Genomic DNA, 10,292 nt, shown 5'->3' with positions numbered 1-10,292 from the left:
TGGCATGGGGAGGACATGCAATTCCAGCAGACACCTCAGCCTGCAAGGTGCTCTGCTCTACCTCAGCTCCTCTCTTAGATATGCCAATCCCAGCTCAGCACCTCAGGGTACTGGGGCCCAACAAGTAGAACATGCCTGTTCATGGAAAGGGGAGCAGGTTTCAATATCTCTCTGTTCCATAACATACAAGCAAATCTTTATTATCTGGCTCACTGGAGAACTTTGAAGAAATGGTAATGTTTTCCCACCCAGAACAGGAATTTCCTGGCTCTACTGCTTTCTTCTACTGATGGCAGGAGAAGAAATACTCATCTTCCCCTCTACCTCTGCCACCAACATTCAGTATAATATTTCATGACGCGCTTCCTTTGGGTGTTTCCAGGACTCCTGGTTAAATGGCCCTATCTAAGGACATCTCTTCATTTAGAGCAGCTGCATGTATGTCCTTCCCATTGCTCCCAGATTTCCTCCTGCAGCTGTTCTCTGGTCATTCCAATGCATCTCCTTTAAATGGCTTCATGCTTTGAGCTTTTGGGAGTTTCCCAATTTTTCAGAAGTTTAAATAACTCCTTACTCAGCATCTTATTGTAAGTTTTACCTATCACCTCTTCTTATGCCTTTGTCTAAAATCCTGCCTTTATGGCAATGCCTTGTAGATGGTGGACATGTCAGATGCTGCTGGGATGTCACAAGGAGCAGAGGGAAGGGTTTTGCTTGATTCAATTTATCATATTCACATTTTTTGATGTTGGCCATGAAGAGAAAGTTTTCAGTACCCTCCTACCCCTGCCTCTGTGCGAACTGGCCAAGGAGAGACCGGGCGGGGGCGGCAAAAGTCTGCAGGCGGTGCCAGGGAGTCTGATGGGGCAGGGCGGGGCGCTCCCAACCATGGCTGGGCGGGGGCCGCGACAGACAGGGGCAGGGCAGGGGCAGGGGCAGGGGCAGGGGCAGGGGCAGGGGCAGGGGCAGGGGCGGGGAGAGAGGGGATGCGAGAGTGTGCGGCCGTGCGAGCGGGAGCGGCGGGGGCGGTGGGGAGCGGTGGTGTCTGAGGAGCCGGGCGTGTGTCCCTGTGTCTGTCTCTCTCTCGGTGTCAACGAGGCCCGAGGGCGGGCGGCTTCGTGCCGGCCCCGGGCGCCTCGGCACCGAGCCCCCGCGGCCCCCCAGGCTCCTTCCGAGGACCGAAGACCTCTGCGGGCCCTGAAGGAACCGGCCCCAAAGCGGCCGCCCGCTTGCCGGCGGTGCTGCCGGCGGCGGGGCGGGCCGGGCCGAGTCGCACCGGGGCCGGCGGCTGCGAGCTGATTTCCGCCGCACGGACGGGCTTCTCTTCCCCGCTGGCCCCGCTGACATTCTCTTCTGCGGGGCAGGGCTGTGTCGGCTCCCGGACGGGCGGCGGGGGGCACTGGGGACGCCGTTTCCACAGTTCTGCACCTCAGGAGACCCGAGCACAGGGCACGGGCTGCCCGTCGGCTCGCCTGCGGGTGCTCTGCATAATAAAGGAAACTGAACAAAATCTGCCAAGAAAATTTCTTTTTCGGCTAAGTTTCTCATACCAGGCAAATAGAAGAGCCATTCTTTCAAGAAAGGAGAAAATGGGGGGGAATAAAACCCTAAAGACAAACTGAATAAAACCCCAAACCAAAAAAAATCAAAACAAAACACAAAACCCAAAGGAAAAAAACCCCAAAAATCCAAAACAAAACCAGAAAACCCAAACCAAAAGCCCTGCACCTCACCTGCCCTCCAAAAAACCACCCCAAAAAACGAAATACAACCCAGAAAAATACAAAAATATGTGTTGGTCTTGAAAGTGGGCGGTTTATGGGCTGGGATGGGGCTGCTAGAGCTGTCCGGCTCTGGGCTGTAAGGAGGCTGTGAGCTTCCCCTGGCTCCAGGGCCGCCGGTGCTGGGTCGGCACCCTTGCGGCAAGCGTTGTCAGGGGGCAGCAGGTCTACTCTTGCTCCAGGCAAGCCTGGGGCAATCAGGTCTACCCGTCTCCGGAGCCATCAGGTCTACCAGGATCTGGGGACTCCCGGCTCTTGGCGGTGCCCGTGCCACGGGCAGTGACGGGTGACACCAGGTCATCCCCAACTCCGCGCCGGCCCAGGGTTATCAGGTCTACCCAGCTCCAGGGTCACCTGGTTCGTGGCAGGACCTTCATGGCCAGGGTCAACAGGTCTACCCCGATGCTGAGTGACCGTAAGGTGTTGTGGCCAGGACAACAGGTCTACCCTGGCTCCGGGGCTGCTGGGTTCATTGCAGTGCCCTGGATGTGAGCGGTGGCGGGGGACAAAAGGTCTACCCTGGCTCCAGGCCGGCCCGGGGCCATCAGGACTACCCCTCTCCACGGCCGCCGTGCTCGTGGTTGCGCTCAAGCTGCGCGTGGGATTGACAGCTAGCAGAACAGAATGGTTGGAAAAAGATCTGCCACCACCAGACACCAGACCACACCCAACAGGGTCACCCACCTCCTCTTGTCTATGGACGGTAATTAGGGGACCCGAAGACTTAAAACTAATTTAAAAAAACTTGCTAGAAGCTGATATACAGTAAGGTAGTAATAACCATTTCTGAGTTAAAGTACCACAGTAAAAGTTTAAACACTTTGTAATTCTTTAATAAGTGTCCTTTAGCCAAGGAAGTCAACTGAAGAAAGTTTTAGTTAGAATATTATTAAGTCTCACTTAGTTGCTAGGAATTAAGAGAATTACCCAAAGAAGCTAACCCTCAAAAGCCAGAGACTGTAAGTTGATGCAGGCTTAAGCCCGATCAAAGAAATAGTGGAGGGATTTATGATGAACAAAACAGCCTTGCTGAGACATTTCGGTTTGGGCTAAGTACTGACATTGAAATATTAATTAGCGAATTGCTCCTGGGAATCACCTACACCCCCACCCACACTACCATTCTAGGACTGGGATGCAAAATAGAGAGACCAGTGGAATCACGGGAGGGGGTTTTGGGGATGAAAACACCCCTAAGTGGAAGGCTGGGCACAGTGGAGGGGGCTGGATGGGTGCGCTGCTTGGGGAAAAGGGAACCACATCCCTGGTCTGTGTCTGACCTGTCACCATAGCCTGCAGGGGACCAGACTGGACTGGGCTGTGGGAAGCAGGAACAAAGGAACAACTCTTCCTGGTGTTCCCAGGAGGGAAGGACAGGGGACAGCTGCTGCTGCACTTTGGCAGCAGGCTCTGCACATCCCCTCACCCTTCGGCTACCAGGACTTCAGACACAGACTGCACACCTCTTCACCTCCGGCTACCAGTGTGCCACGGAGACTCCAGGGACAGACTCTGCAGCCTTCTCGCCCTTTGGCTACTGGGAAAAAGCTACAACAGCGGGGGTGAGCTCTGTATTGAGCTCCCTTGCTCTGCTGATCTTTTGAATAAAGAGCTGAACATTAATAAAGGCACGAGCCCTGTTTACTACATGAAGGCCCCCAAAATTCCACTAAAAACACCCAAAATCCCCTAAAAATCACCGCTGTTGTGCCCCCGTCCCCCGAATCCCCCATACCCCATTCAGGGTGGGCCTGGGACTGCCTGGGACCCCCAGATCTCCATAGGACCCCCTCCAGGAACCCCAAATCTTCCCCAGAGCCCCCCCCCAAAGTTGGCCCAGGACCCCCTGAGAGCCCCCAGGCCCCAATTGCACCCAGCCCAGGATGCCCCCTGAGACCCCCCCAGACCCTTCCCAAGACCCCACCCAGGACCCTTCCAGGACCCTCCAGACCCCGCCCCAAACCCAACTCTGGACCCCCCAGCCTCTCCCCAGATCCCTCCAGGACCTCTCCCAAAAACCCCCAACCCCCCCCAGACCCTCTCTGGGACCCTTCCAGATCCCCCAAAGCCCCTCCCCAAAACCTCCAAAACCTCCCAGGACGCCACCAGGACCCCCCAAACCGCTCCCCCAACTCCGCCCAGACCCTCCCAAGACCCCCCCTCCAGGCCCCTCTCAGGACCCATCCCCACCCCCCAGGTCCCCCCACAATGCTCCAAGACCCCTCCCCAGACTCTCCCTGACACATCTAGGACCCCTCAGGATCCCCCACCCAAGAGTCCTCCAGGACGCCCAGACTGCCCCGAGGACTCCTCCATGAGCCATCCAGGACCCCCCAGAGCCCTCCCTAAAGTCCCCCCGGATCCCTCCCCAAAGGCCCCCGATCCCCCCAGGACCCCTCCCCAGCCCCCCCAGCCCCTCCCAGCCCCCGGCCCCTGTGCGGAGCCCCCTCCCCAGCGTTGCGGCCCCCGCGGCTCCCGCGGCTCCCGCCTCTCCCAGCGCCTCCCCCGCTCTGGCAGCGCCGCCCGCAGGGCCCGCCCGAGCCCGGGGGGCGGGGCCGCCGGGGGAGGGGCGCCGCTCCCGGCTCCCTCTGATTGGCTGCAGCCGCGCGCTGATTGGTTGGTTCGGCACGGGGCGCGCCGCTATTGGCTGGAGGAGCCCGCGCGCGCGGTGCAGGCGGGAAATTGTCAGGGGAGCGCGGCTGAGGAGGGGCTGAGGTGGGGCCGGGGAAACTGAACGGGGGGTTTGGGGCGGCTCGGGGAGAAACTGGGGATTTCTGGGGGAACTGACAGGAAATAGGCGTGTGTCTGCTGGGTTCGGGGGAATGAGGGGGCTTTAGGGAGCTTTGGGGGGAGCTTGAGAGCGTCTGGAGCGTTCTCCGTTGGGTTTAGGGGGATCTGAGGGTAATTGCGGGGGTCCGAGGGGACTTTGGCGGAGTTGTGAGAGGAACTGGAGGGATCTGGGGGTTCTGAGGTGGCTCTGGGGTCAATTTTGGGGTAAAGTGGGGGGATCTGAGGGTAATTTGGGGGCTTTAGGTGGGTCTGGGGTGGATTTGGGGCTCTGGGGACACCTAAAGGGGTGCCAGGGGGTGAAGGGGTCGCGGCCCCCCAGACGCCCCCTGAAGCCCCCCTGTCCCCACAGAGGGGTCCCGGCCCTGGCGGTGCAGGACCCCCGGCCCCAGCCCAGCATCTCCATCAACCACCTGAACCGGGACACCAAGGAGGACGGGGATGGCTGGGGGGTCCTGGGGGCTCTGAGAGTGTCCGTGCCTGTCCCCAGGGGCTCAGGCTGTCCCCTGGGTGTCCCCGAGCTGGAGAAGTCCCTCTGCGCCGTTTCCTCGCCGTTTGGGCAGATTTTGGACATTTTGGTGCGGCGCAGTCTCGGCCTGCGGGGCCAGGCCTTCCTCACCTTCAGGGAGATGAGCAGCGCCACCAACGCCCTGCGCTCCCTGCAGGGCTTCCCCTCCTGCGGCCAACCCGTGGGGAGACAGCGACTGGGGGAGTTCTGGCACTGGGGAAAGAACTGCAATGCTGGGGAAAAACCGCCAAACTCTGGCCTCAGATACCCCCAAAGTCCAACTTGGAATCCCACCAAACTCATTCACCCTGAACACCCCAAAGCTTCCCTTTCTATGACAAGCCCATGGTAAGACAGAAATGCTGGGTGAAATCCTGGAATTCTCATGGAAAAAACCCAAAATCCTGAGGAAAAAAAACAAACCCAACCAGGATTCCCCCCAAAATCCCATCAAGAATCCCTGAAATTGAGTTGGAAACACCCCTAAATCCAACCAGGAACCCCCCAAAGCTTCCCCTTCTATGACAAGTCCATGGTGAGACCCAAATCCTTGGGAAAATCCTGACATTTTGGGAAAAAATCCTGAAATTCTGGGAGAAATCCTGAATTCCTGGGGGAAAAACTCAAAATGCAGCCTCAAATATCCCCAAAATCCAACCAGGAACCGCCCCAAAGCTTCCCCTTCTACCAAATGTCCATGGTAAGAGACAAATCAGAGTAGAAGTCCTGGGATTTTGGGAACAATCCTGAAATTCTGGGAAAAACTCCAAAATCCTTGGGAAAAAACCCAAATCCAGCCTCAGTTATCCCTAAAATTCACCCTAACGCCCCCCCCCCCCCCCCCCCCCACCCGCCAAAGCTTCCCCTTCCGGGACAAACCAGTGGTAATAGCAGAATCTTCAGGCAAATACCCAAATTTTGGGAAAAATCCTGTAATTCTGGGACAAAAGCACAAAATTCAATTGGGAACCCACCCAAAATCCGTCCAGGAGCCCCCAAGAATTCACCCTGAATCTCCTAAACCTTCCCCTTCTACCCCACAGTGAGACCCAAATTCAGGGAAAAATCCACAGATTCTTGAAAAAACAGGAAATCTTGGGAAAAAGCCTGAAATCTGGGGAAGAAACGGAAATCTCAGCAGAAATCCACCCCCCAATCCCCTGGGAATGACCCCAAATCCCTGCTGGAACCTCCCCAATTCCTCTGAATTACCCCAAAATCCTGCTGAAATTCCCTGAATTCCTTCTAGGACTTGCCAAAATCCCTCAAAAACGTCCCTGATTGCTTCTGGAACTGCCCCAGATCCATTCTGGAGCATCCCCAAATCCCTCCGAACTTCTGAAAATCCCTTGGAAGACCCCAAAATCCCTCTTGAAACTCTCCCAGATCCCCTCAGAATTCCCCCAGATCCCTCAGAAAGCCCCAGATCCCCTCTGGAGCCTCTTCCAGATCCCCCCAAAATCCTCGGGAACAACCCCAAACCCCCCGAGCCGTCCCCAGCTCCCCCCGGAGTGATCCCAAATCCCCCCGGAGCCAGCCCAGGTCCCCTCTGGAAGCTCCCCGAGTCCCTCGGGAAGCCGCAGATCCCCGGGAGCCGCCGGGCAGCGCCGGGAAAGCCCAAAGCCCCGCGGCAGTGCCGCATCCCGGCCGGAGCTGCCCCGGGAGCCCCGCGGGGCCGGGGCCGGGGCCGGGATGCGCCGTCCCAGCGGATCCAGCGCGCCCGGCCGGGCTCGGCCAGCGCGGCCCAGGGCAGGGAGCGCTGGTGGGGCGGGAGCGGGAGCGGAGCGCGAACGGGACCAGCGCAGAGCCAAGGGGGGAGAGGCCCCGGCCCCACAGAGAGCGGGGCCGGAGCGCGGGGCCGGGCGGGGATGGCTCGGCGATTGTCCCGGGCGATTCGGGCACTCGCAGCGATCTCTGCGGGATTCTTGGGCTGCTTCTGGGAGGTTTGGCTGGGATTTTGAGGGAAGTTTTCGTGGGGATTTTTTGGGTGGATTTCCTCGCACTTCGGGTGGGATGTGATAGGACTTGGGGGCATTTTTTGGGGAATTTGAGAGGGGTTTGGTGGGATTTCGGCGCGGATTTTTTGAGTGTATTTGGTGTGGATTTTGGGGGGGTTTAGGGAAATTTTGGTCGGATATTTTGGGTGATTTGGTGGGATTTTTTGTGTGGATTTTGTGTGATTGGGGGATTTTTGGCTGCATTTTTGTACAAATTTTTCTCTGTGGATTCTGTGGGATTTTCATGGGGATTTAGTGGGACTTTTTGTGGGATTTTTGTGTGGCATTTAAGGGGATTTTGGGGGCAATTTTTATGGGGATTTTGAGGGATTTCTGTGAGCCTTGGGGTGATTTTTTGTGGATTTTTTTGGGTGGAATTTTTGTGGAGATTTACCTGGGATTTTGTGTGGTTTTTCTGGCATTTTCAAGGATTCTACGGTGGAATTTTTGTGGGATTTTTATGGTATTTTTGGTGGGATTTTTTGTGAGGATTTTGAGTCGATTTTTATCGGATTTTGGGGAGTTTTGGGGGATTTTTTAGGAAGATTTTAGTTGGGTTTTGGGTGTTTTGGGGGGGATTTTTATGGGATTTTGATGATATTTTTGTGAGGACTTTTGGTGATATTTTTGTGAGGGTGAGTGGTGCCTTTGGTTCCAACCAACTTTCCTCCCCGAGCCAACGTTACCCACTCCCTCACACGTCCCCCCCGTGCCTTCCCACTGCCTTGTCCTGTCAGGGCTTCCACAGCCCCTCATCCCTTCATGGCCCCATCCCCTCAGGGTCTCCCCCAGCCTGGCCAACCTGCCCCATCAAGAGGCACCTGGGAGCCCTCAGCATTCCAGGCAGCAACACACGGGCAGGAGGACACGGATGGCGCTTCCTGCCTGGGACAGGGCTTGTGGCCATCTCCAGGCACCGCTCTCACAGAGATCCCCACAGCTCCAGCCCCTGCCCATCTGCTCTGTGGGCAGCACAAAGGCTTCAGCAGAACCACCAAAGGCCAAGGGGCTTCTGGCCATTTTCCCTGCAACCCTGCATGCCTGGGCAGCTTGCTGAGCCCAGGAACCCTTTTCTCCCTCTTCCCCTAGGCCCTGCAGAGCCTGGGCAGCAAAAGAAAGATCCTGGGAGTCTGTCTATTACAACACATCCTATATTTCTATGCTAAAGAAAAACAAAAAAATGGAAAGAGCAATCTTGAAGAAACGAAACATTCCTGCTGGCTCAGGTGGCCCCAGCAGACAGAGCCTCTGGGATCAGCTCTCTGCAGAGCTGCAGCAGCGCAGCCAGCCGAGCCCCGACAGACGAGGCCGTCTCCTCCATGCCCTGCAGAGCCGATCATGCAGGCTGTGGAAGCGGGAATATCGAGCTCTCTCTATTCCCTGGAGGACAGACAATGTTTGAACTGCCAGGCTCGCAAGGGCGACACTGATGTCATTGGCCGTGTCTTCTAGGGCTGAAAGAGAGAGGAACAGAGCCATGGTCAGTTCCCACATCTGAGGGGACCCGAGGAGATCCCTGTGCCAGGGCCATCCCAGCCGGCTCTGGCCATGGCCAGCAGGGAGCAGGGACCAGCTGGATCAGCCCAAAGCTGCTGGCCACGAATCCCCCAGGTGCCCTGAAAGCTCTGTGTGCTCTGTCCACGCCGCCCCTGGTCTGCACAGGGAGCAGAGCCCTCCACAGCCGGGGCAGGGCTCGCAGCTCCCCCGCCAGCCCTCGCGTGCAGCCCGCTGCCCTCACTCACCCTCACAGATGAGATGGAGCTCTTCCTTCCTCCCCCTCAGGTACCGCCCGGCCGTCCCTGGGAACACAGAGCCTGTCAGGCCCAGCGGCACAGCTCCCTGCCAGCGGCGCCGCCAGCCCTGTGCCCACACGCCCTCCTGGCCCAGCTCGTGGCTCACCCATGAACCTGACGGCCGCCTCTCGCAGGGGCTCCTGTGGGCTCTGCAGGTAGGGCAGGGCCCGGCGCAGGTGCTCGGCCACGCTGCTGCTGTCCTCTGCCAGCTGGAGAGAGCGACAGGAGGGAAGGGTTGGCCCCGCAGCCCCCCGGGCCGGGGCTCCATGGGCACCCGGCTCGGGCCGCAGGAGCCTGGAGCAGAGCCCGCGCGGCCTCGGGCTGCAGCAGCGGGCAGGGGCACAGCTGCCAGCCCGCACACCGAGCACCGCGCTCAGGGGCTGCTCCAGGCTGGGGCTGCGGCTTCCCGGCCCTCCTTACCAGGATCTCAATGAACCTCCACAGTTTCTCCTTCTTTACAGGTTTTTCAAGATCTCTCCTGTTCACGAATTTGGCCACACAAAGCAGGGTTTCCCGAGAAGCCTGGAGAGCAGTAGAGACACGGAAATGGCCCCACAGCCCAGGATCAGCATCCCTGTGCCAGGGCCAGGAGGAGGATGCAGCCTGCCAGGCGCCAGGGCAGGAGGCAGCCAAGCCCCCTCCCAGGGCGACAGCAGCAGCCCGTGAGTCCTCACCTCTGCCACACTCTGATTCTCATCATGGCAGTGGAAGAAGAGTGGGAGCAGGCTGTGACACACTTGTGTCATCAGGAGCTTTTTCTCTTCTTCCACTACAGTAGACAGCAAGGCTCGAAATACAAACATGGAGATCCACTGCACATGCCAGTCATCCTGTGTAACAGGAAGGAAACAAGACCTTGGCATCAGCTGATTCTGGCCCACCTTGGCGCAGGCCTGCATCTCCACAGGGCACCAAGTGTCTGGGCAGCAGCCAGTGGCCGTGGCTGAGGGCACAGAGCCTTACGTGTTCAAAGAGTGGCAGGAGCACCTTAGCCAGCTGCAGGGCGATGGGGCTGGGTATTGGGGTGTCATTATCCAAGAACAAATCACTAAGTAGAACAATGCTCATCCTGACCACATCACTATCATTTTCCTGCAGGAGCTCCCCGAGGCTTTCGGTCAGGCTCCGCATTCTTTTGGCCTGTGCGGAACAAAAGTGTGTGAAAGGCCACCCTGCTGCCACAGGGCCCAGAGGCCAAAGGCCTGTCCCGCAGCCCTCGGGCAGCTGAAGTGGGAGGCAGGAGAGCTGGGAGTGGCTGACCCAGTGCCTGAAGACCAGCAACTGTGTTCCCCAGCACCACGCTGCCTGCACGGCTTCAGCTGCTGCCCCCTCCTTACCAGCGAGGGATTATCCCTGACCAAGAGGAGGGTTCTCAGAACCTGGCGGCGCATCTCCGTGTGCTCACTCAGCAAGTGCCTCGACAAGA

Source organism: Lonchura striata, chromosome 37 (genome assembly GCF_050655825.1).
Source record: "Lonchura striata isolate lonStrDom1 chromosome 37, ASM5065582v1, whole genome shotgun sequence".
Classification (NCBI taxonomy): domain Eukaryota; kingdom Metazoa; phylum Chordata; class Aves; order Passeriformes; family Estrildidae; genus Lonchura; species Lonchura striata.
The sequence above is the reverse complement of the archived record's forward strand: the minus strand, read 5'-3'. Positions refer to the sequence as shown.